The sequence below is a fragment of the Vollenhovia emeryi genome, unplaced genomic scaffold, assembly GCF_000949405.1.
Source record: "Vollenhovia emeryi isolate VEMERY1.0 unplaced genomic scaffold, V.emery_V1.0 DF939204.1, whole genome shotgun sequence".
NCBI lineage: Eukaryota > Metazoa > Arthropoda > Insecta > Hymenoptera > Formicidae > Vollenhovia > Vollenhovia emeryi.
The window spans coordinates 853,400-876,068 of NW_011967162.1; positions in this window are offsets into that span (position 1 = coordinate 853,400).

The window sequence follows — 22,669 nt, forward strand, 5'->3', positions numbered from 1 at the left end:
TTTCATATAATTTTCTTAATATCGCGTGAAAGGGCAGCTGTTGTCTTTAAATCGAGAATAGTCGGATTAGTTTTATGGCGTAAAGTTTTATATTGCAATTTTATGTCCCACGCACACACAGAAAGTGAAGACAAAAATCTTAATGTAACATTCATACGCGACTTGTACTGTTAGTCATGTATTCGTCCGTTCGCGCGATTATTTAAAGAGCTTCAATTTCACCGGCCGTGCAAGCGTTAAGACGAATGCGCGTTGGGTTAATTTCACTGCAGGTCCGATATCGAAAAATGAAATCAAGGACGCGCGAGAGCAAAACGATTCTTAATGCACGCGACGCATGTCCCACATCGACGAAACGAGCGTGTCAATATATGCAAGACTTAACGAACCTCGCGTTAAATTGGCCGATTAAGGACCTGGGCCGATTCGAGTAGCGTCACTAACGACGTTCGTATCGGGCGCGTCGTATAATTATTATAAATGCGCAAGATTAACATGTATCTCGTTGTTCTGAATTGTACATTCGGAGCGTCTCAGACGTTTCCGATGTATTATATCCCAACGATTTGCATCTCGCTTCGAGGCTGTCTTCGCGCGGGCTCATTTCATTTTTAATATCCCGCGTCTCTAACGTAATACGTCATGACGCATAAAATGCGCTCACGGAAGAGATAACGATCGTGAATTCTTGACGTTTCTCGGTCGTATAAACTACGTCAACTCGCTCAATCCTCCACGCTCGGCCGCTAATGCTGAAGTATATCTACGTAATTATTCACGCGCCTTCGGAGTTTCCAATCACGTACGCGATAAGATAGATACGCCGTTTATCTCGCGGATCCAAATCAAGAGAAACCGAACCAAGGCCAGGAGTAGCGCGATTCTTTAAACAGCCGGCTTGAATCATTGGCAGTTGCGTCGAACTCATTTCGTCTGAGAATAAAGATTGTTGTGTAAATCGACCCGATATCGAGTCTCGCGCGACACTTGGCCGAGTCGACGTATATTCCCTGTCTTGGGCGAAAATATATAACCAGCGTCCTGCAAGTGTAATGATAATCTTGGTGGGATTATCTCAGACTTCTCGGAACGCTCGATTTGCGATTTTGCGAATCGAGCGACAAACAAATAAAGAAATGTGACTATCGCCGCGAGTATGCCACCGGACGATTAAGCTTTCTTGAAAATGCGACCACAATCAGGCCCGCTGATTGGTTTCGACGCAGCAGGAACGCGCTCTTCGCACGTTGAAATACAAGGCTGCTTTTTCGTTGCGTTTTTTATTTCGAGCTCCTCACAGGCACTCTCGCCGGTGGAGACCGATGTTGTCGCGCTAATTGCACGTCCAGAGCACAATTTACAGGCGCGAACCGCCGGTCTCGCGGCGTAAGAAGGACGAGGAGAATAAGCGAGAGGGAGAGAGAGAGAAGGAGGAAGGGAGATATTTCATGTTCCTGGATGACAGTATCCTCAAAACATTAATAACGTGTATCGAGCCCGACATTGTGTGCGCGCGTCCGCGACGAATTGTAATTTTATCGATCATAAATCAGACGCGTGATTTATAATACCGATTAATATCTCTCGTTAATTTGTGTTCTTAATTACATCGGTGAGTTGCAGCGCGCGAATCGGACGATCAATTACGGGATGTGCGCGTCGCGAACGCGAACACGAGGAACGCGAACTCGTGTCTGAGCTTAAGAGCCACCCGGTCGCGTCAAATTAAATAAAAATGCGATTACACGCCGACGGATTTCCAATGACTCGGGATCAGCCGGGACGATTAAAGGGACTGACGTGCCGTGATCGAAAGAAGGCGCGCGTATGTGTGTTTTGTGTTGTTCGCCGGGGACGCGGGAAAGTTTACAGGCCTGCTAACCCCGTGGGGACCGTCCCTCTTCTTCTCTCCCTCCTCGGCCGTACATCGATTCGTTTGTCAAGTAACTTTCGAGTCCGGGGGTGAGCCAATATTTCAGGAACAGCGGAACCAAGATTGAGGCTAGGAGGCGATGGGGAGGCTGCTGACCGCAGGGAAGATAAATTTGTTCCGCAATTGAGACGGGCGTGCCGCAGTAAATCTTGTCTATTAGGTATCTCTTCTTCCTCCCCGCCACAGGTATAAAACTATAAATCGAGAGGAGAGACACTGCCGTATTGAGCTTGACCGAGACGCGGACAGAAGAAAAATTTTCACCTGGTTTACTCGAGCCTCAACGGCTTATTATTTCTGCTGTGGACAAACTTGGACAAACGAACAACGAAGATTACAGGCTAAGTTCGAGCACTAATAGAGGTTACCATAAATAAGTCTATAATTTATTCACATTTGATGAGATAAAGTATTTTGTACATTTCGAAATACTAATTGTAAAGTAACACAGTGTTCATCGACCAAGACTGACTAATTTTCATTGTTATAGAAATAGCTTTAAGTTTCGATTCTTGCTTTGAGTTTTTTTCACGAACGAATCAAACATCCTAAGTAATTGTTAGACAGAAACGCAGGTCGACTGATTTTCTCGATTTTACGCAATTTCTGGATTTTGTTTAAACGCTCTTTCTGGTTCAGAGTGAGCGTTTAAGCACAGAAACCAAAAATACTGAAATATGCAAGTGTGAAGCTATAAGACTTCTCGCTAGAGAAAATTTACGTAGGCAGTAATATGGCGGAGCCATAGTACATTATCTTGAAATTTGAAAAATCGATCAAATTCACTTTTTCTTTCTAACCCCTGCAGGCCTGTGTAATTAAATCTTAGGTTGAAACAAATAAAAACTTATTCGTCGTTGAGAAGCGAGATATAGTCGTCCTGTACGTTCCATCTGGCTGTCAATAATAATTTAAAAACTATCATCCAATAATTGTGGAATCCAATTTGATCGGTCACCGAGATACTACAGTTGAACCATTAATGTATTTAATAGTGATAAAATGAGAGGCCAAAAACTTACAATAAATTGTTGAAATGAGAAATGTCCAGGTGAAATTAAATATCTATTTTATCTGATAAAATTTTTCTTTCTAGTCACCTATTCTTGTAATGCGAGACTGAGTTCGAATTACATTTGTAATGACTTTTGTACACCCTATTGGATTGAGATACATTAATAATAGTATCAATTTGATATTAATATCCCCCGAAACGAGGAGAGGGGGGAGAGAGAGAGAAATTTGCAACTTTTAGTGCATCCCGTTTATTATTATAATCCCTATTATTGTCTCGTGTTTTATTCTTAAATTAGTTCGAAACAATTATCGTGAAATGTAACATATTTCGAACTGTCAAATATAGATCTCAAACTTTTTTGTCGGACGAAAGAATGAAGAATAGTGTGTACAAATCTATGGAGATTAGGGACTTCCGACATTTTCATAGGACCAGGTCTCGAAACTGAAAAGTCCATAATTTCGGGAGTCAGAAACAGGTAGAAATAAATTCTTTCGACCTTCATAATTCTCTGTAAGTGTTGAGACGCATTGTCGTGACTTATTTTGTTTGTGCGGTTTCTCATTGTATGTACACAAAATAGAATGTCCAATTCTATCTACAGTGACTTACGAAAAACCGAGAAAAAAAACAAAAGACGAGGTCTAGACAAACGTCAAATATATCAAGTATTTAGATACACTGTCGCCTGACGACAATAGGAAAATACAAGGTTATGTCAGCAAAAAAATATATTTTAAGGCGCTTTCCCTCTGGGACTGGGATATATGTGTCGGATACGGCTGGATTTAATCCCATTAGATTTGAAGAACAAAGTTTTTCTTTTCTCCCCGAGAGTTTCGTTTCTCTCCGAGCAGCAACCGTGGTCATCGTTCAATTCTGGTATCGATTAATGCCGATATTATACGTCCGTTTCGCGTACACCGCTCGCCGTTAGCTGACTGTAAGAACCGCGACGGCACCGATGACAAACCGGCGCGATCTTCGGCGCGCGTGATAAATCGACTACGGAGCAGCGATTTGGCCTAGCCCCGGCTATCCGGAATCTTTGGCCGAGTGAGCACGTATTTAATGGAGTCGTTGTTCGGGCGACGGGCATCCAGAAACACGTCGGTGTGCACGCGTAACCCGCCCGTTAATACGTCCGATACCTTGACCGCGTAATCTTTCGCGGGGGCAGGAGGTAATTAGCAGTAACGGACGGTTACGTCCGATATACGAACAATGGAACATCGGCGATGCGATGGGAATAGGAAGAGGGCGATGGCTGAGCGAGTATGATAAATGAACGGCGCCTGACAAGCGGCCATCGTTGCCCGATGATGGATGGCCGGCGGTCCCGCTCCCTAATTATTTCATACTTTGCAATCAGAACGATAATCCATTCGCGGTACCTGCAGCCTGTCACGGATAAATCATCGGTTATCATTCCTGAGTCACAACACGTGTGCGTACGCTCGCGCGAGCGCAAAGGGCTCGGACGGAGGGGGGGAGGAAAAGAGGAAAACTGTGTTGCACCGTGTACTCTGTCGGTTTACCGTCCGTGAAAATTTTATCGCCTCGCGGGCAGAATTCGCTTTCACGAGCCATTTTACAAATTTCCCACGTAGACTAATTCGAGCAAGCCAAGGGCGATTAAAAATTCTTTCAATTTCTCTTCCGCGCGCGCAAACTTCTCTGGATTGCAAAGAAAAGATTGAAATCTTTCGACCGTTCTTAGCGCGGATTCTATACATGTGGCGCGTATAGAATTAATATTGAACACTTACGGTCGAAATCGCGAGAGAGAAAAGAACAAAGCGATGTCTTCTTTGTGGAAAAAAGTTAACTAATTAATATTTTAACTGAACTCATTATTTTAATTGAAAATGAATCCCGACTTTCCGCGTAGAATTAACGGTTTTCACGTAGAAATAAAAATATCTGTAAATTTAACATTGTCATGCGGCATTGATTAATTACACTTTACGGTATTATTTAAGGCTCCTGCACGAAGGAGCGGTTAGTATGGGTACTTTGGTGGGGCCCCTTTGATTTGTATAAATTTATATGACTTTTATCATTAAAAATTATCACTTAATGCATTATTGATCAAATGCATTGATATGCTAGATTATATATGCACATTTAAAAACATAAAATATGTGATATTGTCAAGTCTCAAAGAGCTGTCAAATTTCCTCAAAATATTGTATCTTTCGACTTTATTAATAAGTATTTGCGAGAAGTAAAGTCTCTTAAGACTGTGTGTTAAACTCGTGCAATGTAGCAATGCTCAGAAAATGACCGACCAGACGGCACCGGTGCCAAATTCTGTCGTTTCATTTTAGAGACAGAAATTATGCAGTCGAACATCTTTCACGACTGAGTCGTTAAACTCTGGACGTGTTTGCACATAATAATCGTTAAATTCGGTAATCTCGAGAGTATTTTCAGCCGCAATAATTGTTCGGTCAGCAAGACAGAGAATGAGAAAGAGTTGGCAGCCTAATTTTTCAGATAAAGTTTAAAAAAGGTGCAATATACGTACAGCTCATTGGCACTGAAAAAACCGGACAATTTACACCCGTAGAGGGTGAAGAGAGATGAATTATATCAACTTATATCGCTTTGTGAATATGAATGCATTGTTTCCCTTGGGAATACTGCATTTTTAATGTGGTACGGTCACAATGATAAACTCGCATTTGCGACACCCCGTAATATGCAACATCTTATAATGACAAAAAGTCAACGGTACCTATCGCGATTGGAATCAGCGTTTGCATGATTAGTGGGCTGTCGAAGCCGACGTTTAAGCGGTATTAATAATTCAACGCTCAGATCCGAACCTTCGTAAGACGTTTATTATCTTCGGTTGTAAACAAAAGGAAATGAATCGCGCGATTGTCCTGCCACGATAATGCAGCGGAACCTTGTCATTTTTGCACAACACTCGTATTGCGTTCCTACATACGAGTACCATGATACAATCAGGGTTGGGAAGTAACTCGTTCTTTGTAATGAAGTTACAGTTACTTCTTTTTGGCAACTCTAACTTAACTTCATTACATTCTCTCCATCTGTAACTGTACCTAGATGATTATTTAATATTGGAATCATTGTATTGACCAAGAATGCCCAATAAATTTGTAATATTGAATATAGAATAAATGCTAAAGTAACGCCAATGTTACGTATCAATAATTGCACAGTATTGTGTTTACATTGAAAGCGTATTGCAAAAATATGAGGCCGTCCAACATCTTCGTCAATTTCGGTCCCTCTTTTCTTTACAATGTAATATTTTACAATTTTATTATTTATTTCATTTTTCTTGTAATTTCCTCTTTACAATGTATACAATATTATAAAAAAATAATTACATAATAAAATTAAAAATATAATATCTATACAATACAATATTTCTCTCGACGTTACATATGAAATATTCGGTATGCATACAATAACATGAAATTCTTGCAATGTAATGTTTGGGATAAAAATATCCCGAATGTATTTATTAACTATCTCTTAAAAGTAAATAAAATCTACACAAATTTTAAGTAAATTTAATGTCAAAACTTAATAAACGCATAACAACTTCTTTCTTATTCTACGTATTCGATTACATATTTAATATTATATTTTTCTAATTTCTACAACTAATGTTGTAAAAATTAAAATAAATACAACAAAATTACAATGTAAAGTTTCTGATAATTATTTTAGTGTAATTTAATAGATTTTATTAAAAATATATTAACTTATAGTTTTTTATTAAAAATAATGGCAAATATCATTATCTTCAATAGTAATACATTGCAGTTATAATTTTATCTAGCTTTTTAATTATGGAGTTGCGCCCCCCCTGTCCTTACCTATCCTATCCGTATTCCACTGTATAGTCTTATCCATTTTGCTACCTACCCGCGTTTTAACTTTTTATTAATAAACCTGCAAGTTTTTCGTTAAAACCGCGACGCGATTTATAAGAGGTCCGATTTGGGGTTATACGCGCGCAAATAAGAAGAAATCAACTTATTTCGTACATCACCTTACTTACATACCCCATCAAAGTGGCCAATATTGACCACTTACCGCATCATCGGGCCAGATTGGACCTACCTTTTGTCACTTCTGGCCATACAGTCTGATCATTTTGACCAGAGATCAGGAAGGAAGAAAACTCCTTCCATAATCGGTTTATTATCGTCACCGACAGATATTTCGTACAGTTCGAATTATATGCGAGCGTCAATCGTATCAAAATGCACGACCAAGAGAAGTAAATCAAAGAAGAAAATTAATTAAAAAATTTGCTGCATAAAACTAATCAAATATATTTTTACCTCCGTTATTTATTCAAGATAATGACTGTCTCTTCGTGACACAACCTCCAAATTCAAAATTCAAGTATACATATATGTATATAGAAAAAACAATTTACTTCGCGTTAAATTTATTTTAATTACATTTCGCGATAAATTAAAATTTATAACATAGATGAAATTATACAATTAATAACTTCTTGAAAATTTTTTGTAAAACTGATCGCAAAGACCGATCGCGAAAATACGAAGATGCGTGTAACTATGCATGTATTCATGCGAGACGCATCTTGAAAGTGTATCGTGAGGTTCACATACAGAATAAATGACGTAAGACCCAGAGAAAAGAAACTTTCCGTACGATAGATGGACTGACAATTAAATATTCTAGTTAATCTTAAAAATCAATAATCTTAAATAATGTATAAAAATAATATAAATTTTCAGCGTTCTAGACAAAATATTAGAATTTCACGTCATATTATTTTACTTTATATATAAATTTGTTAATGAAAAATTAATAGGCTACAAGAGATTAGCTCGACGAATACATCAATAATATTCATCATATTTTACGTGAAAATACGTGATGTGCTGCAACGGGGCACTCAATCCTCTACAATGAAAATCGCGATCACTCCCTTTCAATAGATAAAATATATTAAAATAAATATGAAATTATGTTGTACTCTATCCATTTTAAGGCAGCGGATCTACGAGATATACTAATCGACGATCTACAATCTGCGATCTACGAGATGTAGATTCGTCACCTCAATAAAAAAGTTTCTGACTCACCACCCGATGTGCAGCAGCGGAGTTAGCTACATTGATTCTGTAACATATAAATATAGAATTCGTTGAAGCAGTGTTCAAAAATTTAATATGGTAAAATATAAGTAATTCTTATGCTTATTAAACGTTTTAATTTGGTTGGATATTCAAATGATTAATTCGCAAAAGATCTTCACAAGAATAAACTTTTATAAACTTTTAAATTATTTCTTGTTCTCTAATTATTATTTCGAAATTATAGAATTATGAAATGAAACGACTAAAAAATGAACTGGACAAAAGATTAATTTTACACTAAATAAAAAATATTTGCCGTAAAGTTGCTCCGCCTGCGCCCGATGCCTTTCCTAGGTCTCCTCCTCTACTCAGATTGTTTTCCGGCACTCTCGCGAAAACACAAAGAATGTTCGCGCGATTTTACACTCCCGTTTATAAAGCCCAACTGAAGGTATTCTGTTTCGTCAAGTTCACCTCCACTTCGAGTCTACGAGTAAGTTGAGACACACGGTATCCCGGGCACTTGGTGTAAGACACTACTTGCATAAACATCCTATTGCGGGCCTCAAAAACTCCCAAATCTCTGAAGTGTGGCCATCAACAGGAATAGACATTTAGCAAATACTTGTGCCTCAAATGAGCTTTGAAAAGTCTTTAGCTCGATTATTTAGTCGACACTCCCGAACGCGATGAAAATAGAAACGTTATGTTATACACGTAATTTTGTACGTGTAAATGTTAGAGAGATTATTTCTTTGCAAGCGATCAATATATTAAAATTTTTCGTTATTATTTTACCCGATGATTCATGTATTACTTTGCGCTTTTGATCTGAAAGTAATAAATGTTTAATTTAAACCGACGAAAATTTTAAAGCATGACGTGAGAGAGATTCACCCGAGTTTGATTGTAAAAAAAGCTATTATCGCTCGTGGATGTATCGAAACTAACTAATAATTTACGTATATAATTCCCGTATATTCACCTTGACAAATCGCCGTAGAAATCAACAATATGTTTACGGATTACGATAATTACTTAAACGCGATTGATAAATGTTAATAACTCTCGTACGAGACGATCGCGTTACGTTGGAGATGATCGAGATTCTCGTAGGAAATGATCGCGTTACGGGGAGCGACGCGAAGACTCGCCGAACATCCGCCTTGTTCGACTGATTGTAAGCCTCGTCGAATAATTCGGCACAATAGATTGTTTTCGACCGAGGTGTTCACACTACGTCATTTCTTGGAACCGGCGCGGAACTCTGTTATCAACCGAGTTGTTTACGGTGCTGCATCATTTCTAGGAATCAACACTCGGTTTACGGCGTTCGGCGAAATAAGGTGACGCCGTACGCAGGATCATTCACGCGGTGACAATCGAATAAATCGATTATACCCGCGCCACTCTGCATATCGTATTATCCTTTCTTGATACGCGTTCGCGACAAGTACGTGAAGAAATCGCGATCGCTCTCTGCGAATAATTAGTGATCGATATCATCGCGTGATCGTCCCTCGGGGTTTGATCAATCATGCCATGAAACGTAAGTACACATTTCATATGAGATTGATTACGATAAATTAAATATGAATGATTCCTTTTTACATTTGGTAGAAAATTTGGTAATACTGAAGGCGATTATTATATGTATATTTCTGATCGTGGGATGTTTAATCTCTATTTTTCGTACATATAAAAAATGTATTTCATGGCCGCAACTTTTCATGGTATCTGTCTTAGTTTATTACATACGGCAATATTTATTATCACCCTAAGTGACGTGAAAGCATTTCTTATATACATGATTGATATTTTCTTCGCCAGTGATAAATTACAAATAAGTAATATTATTTGACTAGAACTGGCTGTAATGTTATTTCTTATATCTTAAGTTATTCAATATTGTAGAAGGAAAAACCACCAGAAACTACCAAATTTTATCTCTTCTTTCGACAGGAGTAAAGCCAACGGTGATACATTTTTTCTACTGGATTGCTTGTTTTATCGACACTTTACAATTCAAATGAAGATTTAATATTTTTATTTTCATTGCAAGAAAGTAACTGCAAAGTAACGATCGTTACTTTTTGAGTAACTGTAAAGCTAACGGCACACGATACTATTTTGCCCACTGGATTGTTTACGAGAGTCAATCAGGATTTAGCTTTAAGGCACCTGCTCTAAAACTCTGTATCCTTATTGATTCTGGTAAGCAATCCAGTAGGAAAAATAGTATCGTATGCCGTTGACTTTAGATCAGGTGACTTAAGCCAACAGCACACTGTACTATTTTTCCTACTGGAATGCTTACGAGAGCCAATCAGGATGCAGAGTTTTCGATCAGGTGACTCAAAGTTGAATCCTGATTGGCTCTCGTAAGGAATCTTATTGTTAGTAGGAAAACTAGTATCGTATGCCGTTGACTTAAAACTTTGCATCCTTATTGTTCTCCTTATTGCATCCTTATTGTTTACGAGAACCAATAATGATGCAGAGTTTTAGATCAGGTGACTTAAGGCTAAATCCTGATTGGCTCTCGTAAGCAATCTAGTAAGAAAAATGGTATCGTGTGCTGTCGGTTTTACTTATGTAGTTATATTTCTAGTACAATCATGGACGGAGTTGTTGCAACGCTTTTTTTATGAGTAAAAATACATTTAGATTTAGAATGAGAACTACCTACTACCTTCACTTATGCAATCCTAACTATCCATTATGCATAAGGATGAGGTCAAACTTCCATATACAATGTACAGCATAGTATAATAGTAGTTCGAAGATTGTAGTAGCCCAAGGTAGTAATTTTTATTCATAATCTAAATGCGTGTTCCTAAACTCATTAATAAAAAAGTGTTGCAATTATTCTGTCCGTTCCGTAGTGTACGACTGTACACTAAAAACGTGAACTAATAGTGTGGATTGCTTCGTGGAATCTTTATAAATTTTAGTATCTTCTTTTTCTCCTTGCAGTTGATTTCCAATCCTTCGCTCGATGTCGGAGTAATAATGGCGGCAAACAGCCGCGCGTGTAGTTTATATTAGTTTTGTTGTAAAGGCTTATCTTCTCATTTTGTAATGGCACCGATGCCAGGGGCGATCCGACGTCGAGCTAATAATTTGAAGAATATTTCCAGCAAAGCGCCGCCGTGCAAACAATTGGGCTCGGCGTGTCTAATTGCCACGGATGATTTTCAAACCACCCGTCATCCCGCGTCTAATAAATGGATACAGCGGATCCCCTAAGTAGTATAAGACCCCGGCTATTATTTTTCGACGAACGCCAAAGGTTACAAAGGGCTGTCTAATTTACCTTCTGGCGGCGCCGGCGCATCGTGTTCGGCCTCCGCTCTCGTCACGTTCGCCCGATGACCTGCGTGATCCTGATAATCAACCGCCAACAAATTTTCGACGTTGGTAGCCCCGTAACATACAAACGAGGGAACCACATCGTAATGTCGATCAAGGGTTTCACGTAAACAGGAAGATTAGACATAATGAAGATACTTCTTTGCACATCTATAATTTCCTCGCTTCTATCAAACACGTAATTGTTCTTCAGATTGCATCGATGATCTACATCATCGATAATTCACACGTCATGTGAGAATCTATTTCTCGATCTATCTATCTACAGAATCGAATAAAGTTAATATTCGAAGATTTTTGGACAACACGATGAAACCACTGTACAGATTGCGGAGATCCCACGAGTGTGAGCGCGTTACGCGCGCCAAAGGGACACTCAGACAAGCAGGGGAGGGACGGGTGCGGTAGAATCGAGACAGGAAACGCCGTTACCCGGGCGGCTCTTTGATGTCGGATGTTTACTTTATGGCCGCTGCATGATTGTGACAGCGTCGGGCTGTACCGAAGGGCCCGTGACGTCATAAATGAGGTAGTCCCTCCTCTCTCATACAGGGAGACCCTAGCCCAACTTGACCCCCTACCCTGTCTCCTTCCACTTCATCACATAACCCGCAAACGCCTGCAATCTCTCGACCGTGCAACCCCTCGTGGACAACCAGTATCGTGTTATGAACGCTTGGTACCTCATATACACATCGGATACGGTTCTATTTGTAATACGTGTTTTTTTTAAGTACATACTCTCCGTTGCATGACAAAGGCGGTACGCAATACATGAGTTTATACGATACGATTTGAATATGAATAATTATCGTTACAATGATACCTACGGCGGCACATATGCTATATGCTTATAATAAAGTATGAAAGAAAATTCAAACGCTATTCCTTGGTAAATCTACAACATTTGTACATTATATTATAAACGCTATACTCCGAAGAAGAACGCTATTTCTTATGACAAGTGTTTCAAACTTGAAGCGCATTGAGCGCGAGAAACTGATAAAAGGTTGTTAAAAATTGTTGAAACGTTAATGAATGATACAATTGAAATGGTAGAACCGAGAGTATATATATTTATATAAAAGGACAAGGCCCTGGCTAAAACGATGGCGGGGTATCCTGATCGCTAACGCAGTGCTTCAACGAAGGGGCAAGCTAACCGAGGTTTACGAGCCGGTAGAGCCTTTTGACGAGGGCCACGGCTTTACGTCGTCGTGTGTCACGCATCGTTACTGCCGCAACGCCGTTATGAGACGTTTACGATAAGATATGTCGCACCTTTCGCCCCTGACAGCCCACAGATTTACCGTTGGTGGCGAGAATATAGCTTAAGGAGGATGAGACGAGGAGGGGGACGGTTAGAGGGGTGTTGCGTCGTGGACGTAATGGCGATGTCTGAAAGGCACTTCTTGCCCGACTGTCCGAGAAACAATATTATATGCTTAATAACTCTGACCGTTCCGCGAGGCTGCGTCTCGCCAGGATTAGCCGAATGACCGAGTTGCGTAATTTATGTAAACCGATGATGTCTGCTACTAAATTTAGATGCGACACACGTGAGGACTCGTAACTTTAATCTCCTTCAGGCGATTGAACGTTCGTGACGTAACTAATACTCCCGTCTTACATCGGCGCTCCAGCTAATCTGCCGACGACAGATTTATAGATATGTATAAGTATTATCAGTGATGACGGAAACGACTACGGTAATTTTAGATTCGAATATATATCGATACGTGACAAACCGCTTGAGAGGTCTGTAATCTGGAATTATATATGCAAAAATAAACTTGTTGAATCACGTTGATCTTTTCATTTACTTAGAAAAAGGCATACTGAAGACCGAACGACCGGTCTACTCGAGTCATCCTCGGTCGTGTCATCACGATACATCGAGACAAAACATGCGGGGCGTAATTACCAGGCTGAATGGGCAATTTATGCCTGCATACATTGTAGATAAGTATCGTCCCATGTAGATAATTGCACGGAGATCTACAAATTGTATAATAATATATGTCTAATAATACGTCGAGGACAATCTTCTGCAGTTACATTATAGTCACGAAGTTTCATCTTCAAAGAATCCTTGAATGTATAACATAGATTATCCTAAGCGAGAATGTCGAGAATTAACGCGCGGTACTCTAGTATTAATTTTCTGTATAAAATATGATATTCTAAATGTGATAGAACGAAAACGAGCGTTATCGAGTATTCTCGATGTACGAAAACAAGAGGCCCGTGTTTTTCAACCTGACATCTCCAAGGTTTAGATCTGTGTATAAAAGCGCGGTCGCTCGAACGAAAGACAGAGTCGCTTGAGAGAGAATAACCGAAAAGGCTGTCGACAAGAGTGCGAGCGCTACGAACAATTATTCTCTGTACGCGTGTTAGATCTTTTCTTTTATATTTAATAAAGACTATCCTACAGTACTACATGAAAATGTTTGACAAGTATCATTATGATTGAAGAATCTTCGATAGCTCAGTAGGTAGAGCGGTGGACTGCAGGTGGAATGAAGGTTATCTATAGGTCGCTGGTTCACATCCGTCCATTATCATATTGCCATTTTACGTGCGGTACAATAGATTTATTTTGTAATTTCCTTCTCTCTCTTCTTCTATTTATTATTCGTGTTCTGTTCTTACTTCTTTATCGAATACTTTGTCGTTTACGACGATGCTGATCTTCTTAATAATAAAAATCATTAGTCCGTATCTTCTAACGAGCGATGAAGAAAGAACGAAGGTATGCTTGATGACTGATGGCGGTTTCGACAGAGGGTAAGAGCAGGCCGAATGGCGCTGCTTGTTTAGGACCAGGACTGTGTATTAACTTCAGCTTCCGCGGCATACTCGCCCAGCGCGATCCTCGGGTCCCCTACTCTTACCGAAAACGCTAATGGGGAACGCATACAGATTGGGAGGGCACTTAGCGGACTTAGCGCCCGCGGCTACTTTATTTACGCCATCCGACGCACACGTTGACCGCGATGGCAACGACAAGCCTATGCATACAGTAGCACTCGATGCTAACCGACTGTGCAAACACCGTTCGCGCAGTTCGGTGTTTGTGGACGGTCCCGCTGCTCTTCGCGATTGCGGTTGGTCCTCGCTAAACTGACGTCATGATGCTCATGTCAGTCGGAACGGCCGGTGCTACTGTACAGACTGTTTGTAGAAACAACTTTAACCGTTTGACACTTTCGGAAAGATCCTCGATTGGTTGGCACGTACGCTAGGTAAATATCCTTTTAGTGTAGTAAGTGTAGTTCAATTTGATCATTTCGGAATCTCCGGAATTTCTTTGCCCTCTACCTTGCGCGGGAGCGTGAAACGAAATCCAACGAGCCACCAGGTCTATTTGTTGAGATCCATCTGAAATGAGAAATACCACAAATATAAAAAGGAATTTTCTTGGACGTCTAAAAGGATTAACATTGCAATTAATTTGCAACAGGCTGTAAAAACTAAAAACTCATAGCATCCTGTCGCAAATCAACATTTTCGTGACTGTTTCAATCAGAATTATGAAAATTTGTATATGTAAGTCGCCGATTCCTTTTATCAAGACTTTATCTAACCTGTATGTACAGTGTCACACTTTGTCCGTCAAGGTTCTTCGCATGCCACTCATGCCAGTATTGCCGAGACATCAGGCCGATTGCGAAACCGCTCCAATAAATCCAGAGGGAGAGAGGAGTACAAAGCCCCTTTATACATGAATGGTGTACAAAGATACTTTCGCAGCCCTTCCCCCCGAACAGAGTCACGCCTATTCGCCCTATTCGCCACTCAAATATTTTATGTTGACACTTTCGACATTAACTCTATTCGTCAGAGACTTGTGCCCGTCCACGGTAGCGCCGCATTCATCGTACGCGACAACATCAGTGCACGCTCCTCGGCCTTTTCTCTACCTTGCGCTACGTGACGGGCAGCTGTTCGCGCCCCGTGTATCCCGCGTCCCCGAGTCATTATGTGCAAACTGCGCGCGTCTCGTTGCCTTTGTAGCCGGGAACGTTCTGTTTAGACAGGCCTCGTTTCCGGATGTCCAACGCAAATTTCCCGCCTCGACGTCTCACCGGCGCGCAGGTGCGCCTTCCCGACCATTTCGTCACAAGTTGAGAATCAACGCGCCACTTACGCGCGCTCATTGTTTTCTCTATTTTTCCTCTCCTTTCCCGCTCGGATATCTGGTGTCGGGAATTTCGTTTCGTGACAATGAAACGCGCTCTACATTCCGCCGCATTTTCCGACGTTGTAAAACGCGATGGATAGATACATCTTAAAAATATAGATACGGATACTCCGCGGTCAGCAGAAATTTTTACGGCAGGCAGTAACGTTATAATATTCTCGTAGAAACTGTACATTTTGGAAACAATTTCATGTTTGATTATAATTTATCTCGCGATAGTACAGCAAGCGATTAATAATAAACATTACAATAATACACATTTTACGACGTGCCGTATACATTTAAATATGAAAAGGACGTTCCCCCCATCATTGCCTGGTCGACGTCGACCAAGATGACGCCGACGTTTCTTAAGTGAAAATTTTACAATTCGGACTTTGTATTGCAATATCTCCACTCATGGGGCACGTAAGAGAAAAATAAAAACACTTTTATCATGTAAATCGAACCCAAGCTATCGATTGAGTCCTCTTAGAAGTTCATCGGATCAGCCGTTGTTGAGATCCAAAAATTTGAGGGCCTGTCAACTCGAGTACTCGCGTAAACTACACGGTCGGTCTCGCACGCGCGGTTCTAGCTACGCTTATTAGTAATACTTGGCGCGAGACACTACCGTGTCTCGCGATGCTTCGTACTTATTGTGTATTAATATATCGTAATAAAACATCTTTTCTACTTTCTTATTGTTGCTTCTTTTACGACTACGCAGTAGAATAATTGTACATACAATAAATTGCTTTTTTAGTACAGATATTTAATATATAAATCTTACAAGCAATCAAGCGGAAAAAGAAAGAGAGGCCACCAAAAACAAAAAGAGACAAAAATACTAACAATAAAGCAGAAGTGCCAACAAACTAAAGAACATCATAAAATATATAGTATACCACGTTCACGATAAAATACAACTTATATAGAACGACATTATTCTGAACATTTCTAACATTTTAATTTCCCTCTTTTTTTATATTTAACTCAATGCACCTAATATCGATATGCAGATATTGCAGCGGCACGCGTTCTTTCCTAATATAAGGTCTCTTCATGTATCCCTATCGAGACTATCGAGATGACGTCGGGATCACGAGATATTATTCTTTGGAGAATAGCAGCAGGCACGAGGCGCGAGACGTTCGAATAGCGAGCCCTCGCGACCGCAAATCATTCGGGTCCCCGCCTCGCACCGGAACCGGCTAACAGTTTTGTAAAAAGCTTTTGTGAGTTCACCGCGCTCGTAACTTCAACTTTGTCGCCGACGGTGTTTCCATCGTGGGACAGGAGACGACCAGACCAGACCTGTACGCCGGTGCTAGTGCGGCAGAGGGATTACAGCGAAGCACAAAGGGGTCGGCGACGGCGAATCTGCGGGGAAAGGTAGGGAAGGAGGAGATAAAGCGGAGAGAGGGTGAAAGAGGTGCTTCTCTCTTTCTCTCTCTCTTTCTCTGAAATTACAGCCTCGTAACTCCCGGTAAGCGGGAAAGAGCGTATGTGACAGCGGGCGGACAGGCGCGCATGGTTTTCCGGAAGTTTTATAGCCATCAGGGGGGGTGTTTCCAGGGGTGTTTCGGGCCGAGCTACCCGGCCGTTGCCTTACGCGGTCTGCACCGTTACACGGTTCCCGCATTCTCGTAAACAACCGACCAGACGTGCTTATCGTGTTCTCGCGACGCGCACCAACTCGGTACCTCGTTTTGATGCACATCAATTCGCGTAACGTTTCGAAGATACGGCAATAATACGCTCGATAAAGGTATTCTTTCAAGGACTAACTGTTGCTCTTATTGTTTAGGTAAATTCTCAAACTACTCGCGACGTTTGCCGTGTATCTTGAGATCTGCTCAGGAGATATCTCGAAGAAAGGAAATGTATAACATTCAGTGACGAAGTTTTTGTCAAGGATCAATCTTAGCTGTGAAAACGAAAAAAAAGAAATAAAATCTTAGTAATTAAAGAGCAACTTTCTGTATTGAACAATTTATATTTCGGACAATTAAAAGTATCTTAAAAAATGAATAAACTCTGAACTTAAGTGTATAACTGAAAGAAATGGATTTGTTATTAAGTTGATCACGGTCAAGGGTTCGAAGATTAGAAAGGGAATACCAAAATCTTGGAATATAGAAAAAACGTACAACACGTACCTTGGTCGTGAAAACGAAGTATGACTTTTGCACACCCCTTTGAATTAATCGGGGGTTCTCAAATGAAAAGAAAAGAAAGCAGAAGGACTTCTAATGTTCCCGTCCGATCTATCCTTCAGGCTAGAATACAAACCAGAGCCGGCAAGGATGAAAACAGTCTCAGATTGGAGAGTGCCATATTTCCAAAAGAAGTCCTGATCACTTACCAATGCTCAGAATAATGTAACTCAGAAATAACAGATGCAAGAATTAGGGCAGATACCCTTTCGCTTCTGTAAGAGATCGCTCTCGATGATCCCTTCCACACTAGGAAAAATAATTTTGTGTCTTCAACAAAACAGTTTAGTTGAAGTAATTTGTTACAGTTACCAAATATCTTGTTTGATGTAACAAAACATTTAATTATCTCTACTAAATCCATTTTCCTGTTTTGTTCTCCGGACCAAATGATTTTGTTCCTATTTTCATATACTAAAATTTAATCTTTTACTTAATGCATTCATGAAAAGTGAAATAATAGTAAAATTTTGTTTTAAATAAGCTAAAACAATCAATATCGATTGCTCTATGTATTAAAATTTAAACTTAATATACTAAGAAAAACTTATAGTATTTCTAACAAAATTGTTTTGTTCCTCCAACAAAATAATTTGATTAAATTTAATATAAACGAACAGATAAAGAAATGTTGTCCCTATCCGCGTGAGGCACACGCACACAAACAAGGCTAAATATAATAAATAAATAAAAATATAATAAAAAATATAAAATAAAATATAATATAATAAAATATATAATATAAAATATAATAATAAATATATTTCCTTTAATATGAAGTATTTTGTGTATTTTTTATTGAATTTATTACAAGTTAAATTTTCTTATAGGTTATTATATTTATATATAAAACAGTAAAAGTAGCATCTTCAAACAAAATACTTGGTTGCAGTAAACAAATTATTTTGTTGCAAAGACAAAATTCGCATTACTAAACATTTTGGTTCTCATAACAAAATTCACATCGTTAAAGGTTTTTGGTTGTCATAACAAAAGCATTACGTTATAACAACAAAACCTAACCAACAAAGATATTTGTTTGTGGCAACCAAACAATTTTGTTCGGCATATTTCAACCAAATTATTTTGTCATTGCAACAAAATTTTGGTTCATACAACAAAACATTTTTCCTAGTGCAAAGGATCAGTCTCCAAAGATGCGAATCGGTCTCAAGGCCGTTATCTCTTAATTATGCAAACTTTCAAGCAGAAATCTGATTCAGAAAGAGGCCTCTTAAATTCACACAACTTTTTTTACAAGCGTAAAAGAAACAGGAAGAGACAAAAGCACGTTGTCACTTCCATGTCAACTGAGCATTACTCGGGCGAAATTCAGACAAAGCGCCGTAGAAGCGCATCATTACCTTATAAAATATATTAATATTTAAACAGGAAAATTCTTTAACTTTTTGTTCTTATAAATTTTATCGTTTCCGTGTCATTTACATTATTATTTTTACCGAATCTAAGCTTACAATTAGATGCATTATACGTTCGCGAATACAATATAATATAATTACAAGGCTAAGGTTCTTGCGCTCGAAAAATTAACACCTACTTAACTAGCCTTTTCATGGCCAACATTTAACAAATAAATAGGGCATATTACTTTCGTGTAATTTTGATTTGGGCTGTATCCTGCCTTAAAAGGGCTGTATCCTGCCTCTTCTTAAAACGAATGGAGACGCACGTTAAAAGCATTATTCGTTAAATTTTGATCGAGTGGGAGAGGGTTAGCTAAACAGACGTGAAAAATTGCGGTAACCTTGTAAACCTGGTAACCCGCAAAGTAAATGGATAAAATGCTTTAACTATAGGATGGTTGCGTGACACAAGTTATACATGTGTTAGTCGCGTGCATTAGGAGTATAGTTCATTTAATTACGCCATAAATCTTACAATCGCGATGCACAAATTATTTCGGCGCACATTTACAACTCTAGAAACAAATGCAGCTAAATTTTTGCGATGTTTATATCACGAACATTCACCTACTCGTCGGAATTATTAATTTAATTTATATTTCTGAAAAAATAATATTTCTTATATTTAAAGAAATTCACGAGGTTTTCAAATTGTTGCACTGACAATCATTTTTATTTTGTTTTTAGTTTGTTTAAAGCAAATACAGCAACCCGTCAAAAATCACCGTTTTGACGCGTGAAGTGATAATGCAATATAATACTCCGAGCATGCTCGAGAATTTATTAGCAATCAGTAGACGTCAATATTATCGATCGACATGTATTTTCGAAGTATTTCAAGAAGAGTTGCAGCATCGTCTTACAAGTCATCGCTTAATGGCTTCCGCGTTGTCGTAAACTGTCAAGTCGATGTATTTATAGAGTTGCTGTGATACACAACTGCAGTATCCTTTTAGTATCAAGAACCCAGTACAAATATGATAACGTTACGATAACAGCTACAATTAGCGTGAAAGGTATACATATATTAACATAAATCTCTCTCTCTCTCTCTCTCTCTCTCTCTCTCTATCTCTCTCTCTCTCTCTCTCTCTCTCTCTCTCTCTCTCTCTCTCTTTCTCTCTCGCGCGCGCTTCATGTTTTTATTCAAAAGGATAAAAAATCACCATCAAAACGTTTTTTTTCTATCTAAAAAAGCGTAACGATTTATAACACCATTTGATTCGCTAAAAGTTCTTATTTACTTTATGAAAACAACAATTTTGGAAGTGAATTTTTATGATTAACGAAATGGCGAAAACAAACGTGTGAAAAAATGTGCTTCAGAAATGGAAAACGGGGACGAATCTAGGCGGTGAAACGCCGCACCGCGTTTACCGCATCGTCGACATCGATCAATCAATATACCCGGTAGTAGTGGCTACCCACGTGATACGGTAAGGGGGATCGGGATGGATATTGGATTGCAAGATGAAAGCTGCTCGTTAAATTAGTTTCTAATCTGTCTGATCTCTGAAAGCGCTGAGTCCCGGGCTTCATTCTCGTGCGTCTAATCATTAATCTCTGCCAGCAGATGTGCCGCCGTCATTGATTTAAATCACCGGCGCGTTGGTTAACCCTTCCTAATCTAGTCTGCCCGTCTGGACCGGCCTGATGCCCGATCGGATTGCCGGAACGAGATAACGTGTACTTGCGTATACACAGAAGTGGAAGCAACGTGTTCCGCGTTCCGAGCGGCTTCGGAAAGGAAATGGAAAAGAAAATCCGAACCTCGTTTCGATCGACGCCGTCAATTTCCTTTTTTACTCGGGGAAACTTGACTCTGAATTGCCGACATGACTCGAAGGAACAAATCCGCACAGAATGCATATGTATGTACATAAAGATATGTATACAGCAATCGTGAAAAACGGATATATGTATATTGCACAGGATTTACAATGAGAAATAATAAATTTTGTGAAATTTCTCTCTCTTTCGCTCCGTTTTTCCCTTTCTGCGTGGCTTACATAAAGAGCAAAAATTTAAATACAAGTTACGTACAAGTAAAAATTATTAGTTCATAATAAGAAAAAGAAAGTATGACCAATATGAATCAAATACGAATAACTGGAAAATATATTATTTTCCGGTCGGGCTGGATCTTGATAGCATAATAATAATCATATTTTTGTGACTATTCTATACTTTTTCCAATTCGAAAAGCTGCGCGCCAATTATTTGTCGATCTTAAAACACAGCTTTTCGTAGGAACAGTAAAAATTCATATACTTGAAATCAATAATCGATTTAATTTTTGATGCTAATAAGCATCTGCTTATTATTATAAAATCTGCAAAATATTTATTACGAAAAACGGATCTTCCTTTCCGCGTCGGCGGTGTCCTCACTAATTCTTCATTAATTAATTCATAATTTAATCTCTAGTATAACTTTTCAAATAAATTGTAAACCACAAGGGGGGCATGTTGTAATATTTATAAATAAACAAGTTCGTTCTACATCCTTATCATCTCGAGATTCATCACCCAGAGAAAAAAATTGTTGCAGTGACCATAATCTCACTATAATTTACAGTTATTTTAGGGGCCAACCACATTTTTGTAGTTCTTCTATGTAAATTATACTATAAAAGATAATAACAACCACAAGTGAAAGTTTGAACAACTACATCAATAGTAAAAAATGCTATATATTAAAGTAATATTCCTCGCTTTTGTTATAATATATGTTGCGTTTACTATGTTCATGTGGTTATATTACTTTGCACTCATAAAGAATAGAAGAATAACACAAGAAAGCTTCTTTCAAAGAAAAGATAAGGAAATCTCATACGGGTATATGAGATTACCCGTATTTATAATACCCTATACGGTTTTCTTCTTACAAGAAAGTCTTACGCCGCGCGTCCCTCTAGTAAACCATTCCGAACTACTTCACTTTTGTTTACCATGTAAATAGTAAAGTGGATGATATAAACACAACGACATATGTATATACATAGACCAAGCATTCCTATGCTTTTATTATGGTGCAGAGTGAAGCCGGAGGTTTCTCACTCTGCCAATGAAAAGGTTAGGTTAGGTTAGGTTAGGTAATAAACTAGAGTGAGAAAGCAGAGATACAAATCAACTATCTCTGTCTCCAACTTCCGGCTTCACTCTGCAGACCAGAATGCTTGGTCTATGTGTATATGTCATTGTATAAACGTAGTTAAATTTACTATTATAAGGCTGGGTCTACATTGGATTCTTCGACCGTAAGGAGAATAATGAACTGTGATTGGTCAATTTCTTCCGACACGATTTACTACATCCTATGTAGACCCAGCCTTAGGACCGTACTTACTATACAGGGTGTTATGTAATACCCGCCTCACCTCTTATTTACGGATAGAGCGGATTAGACTGACAAT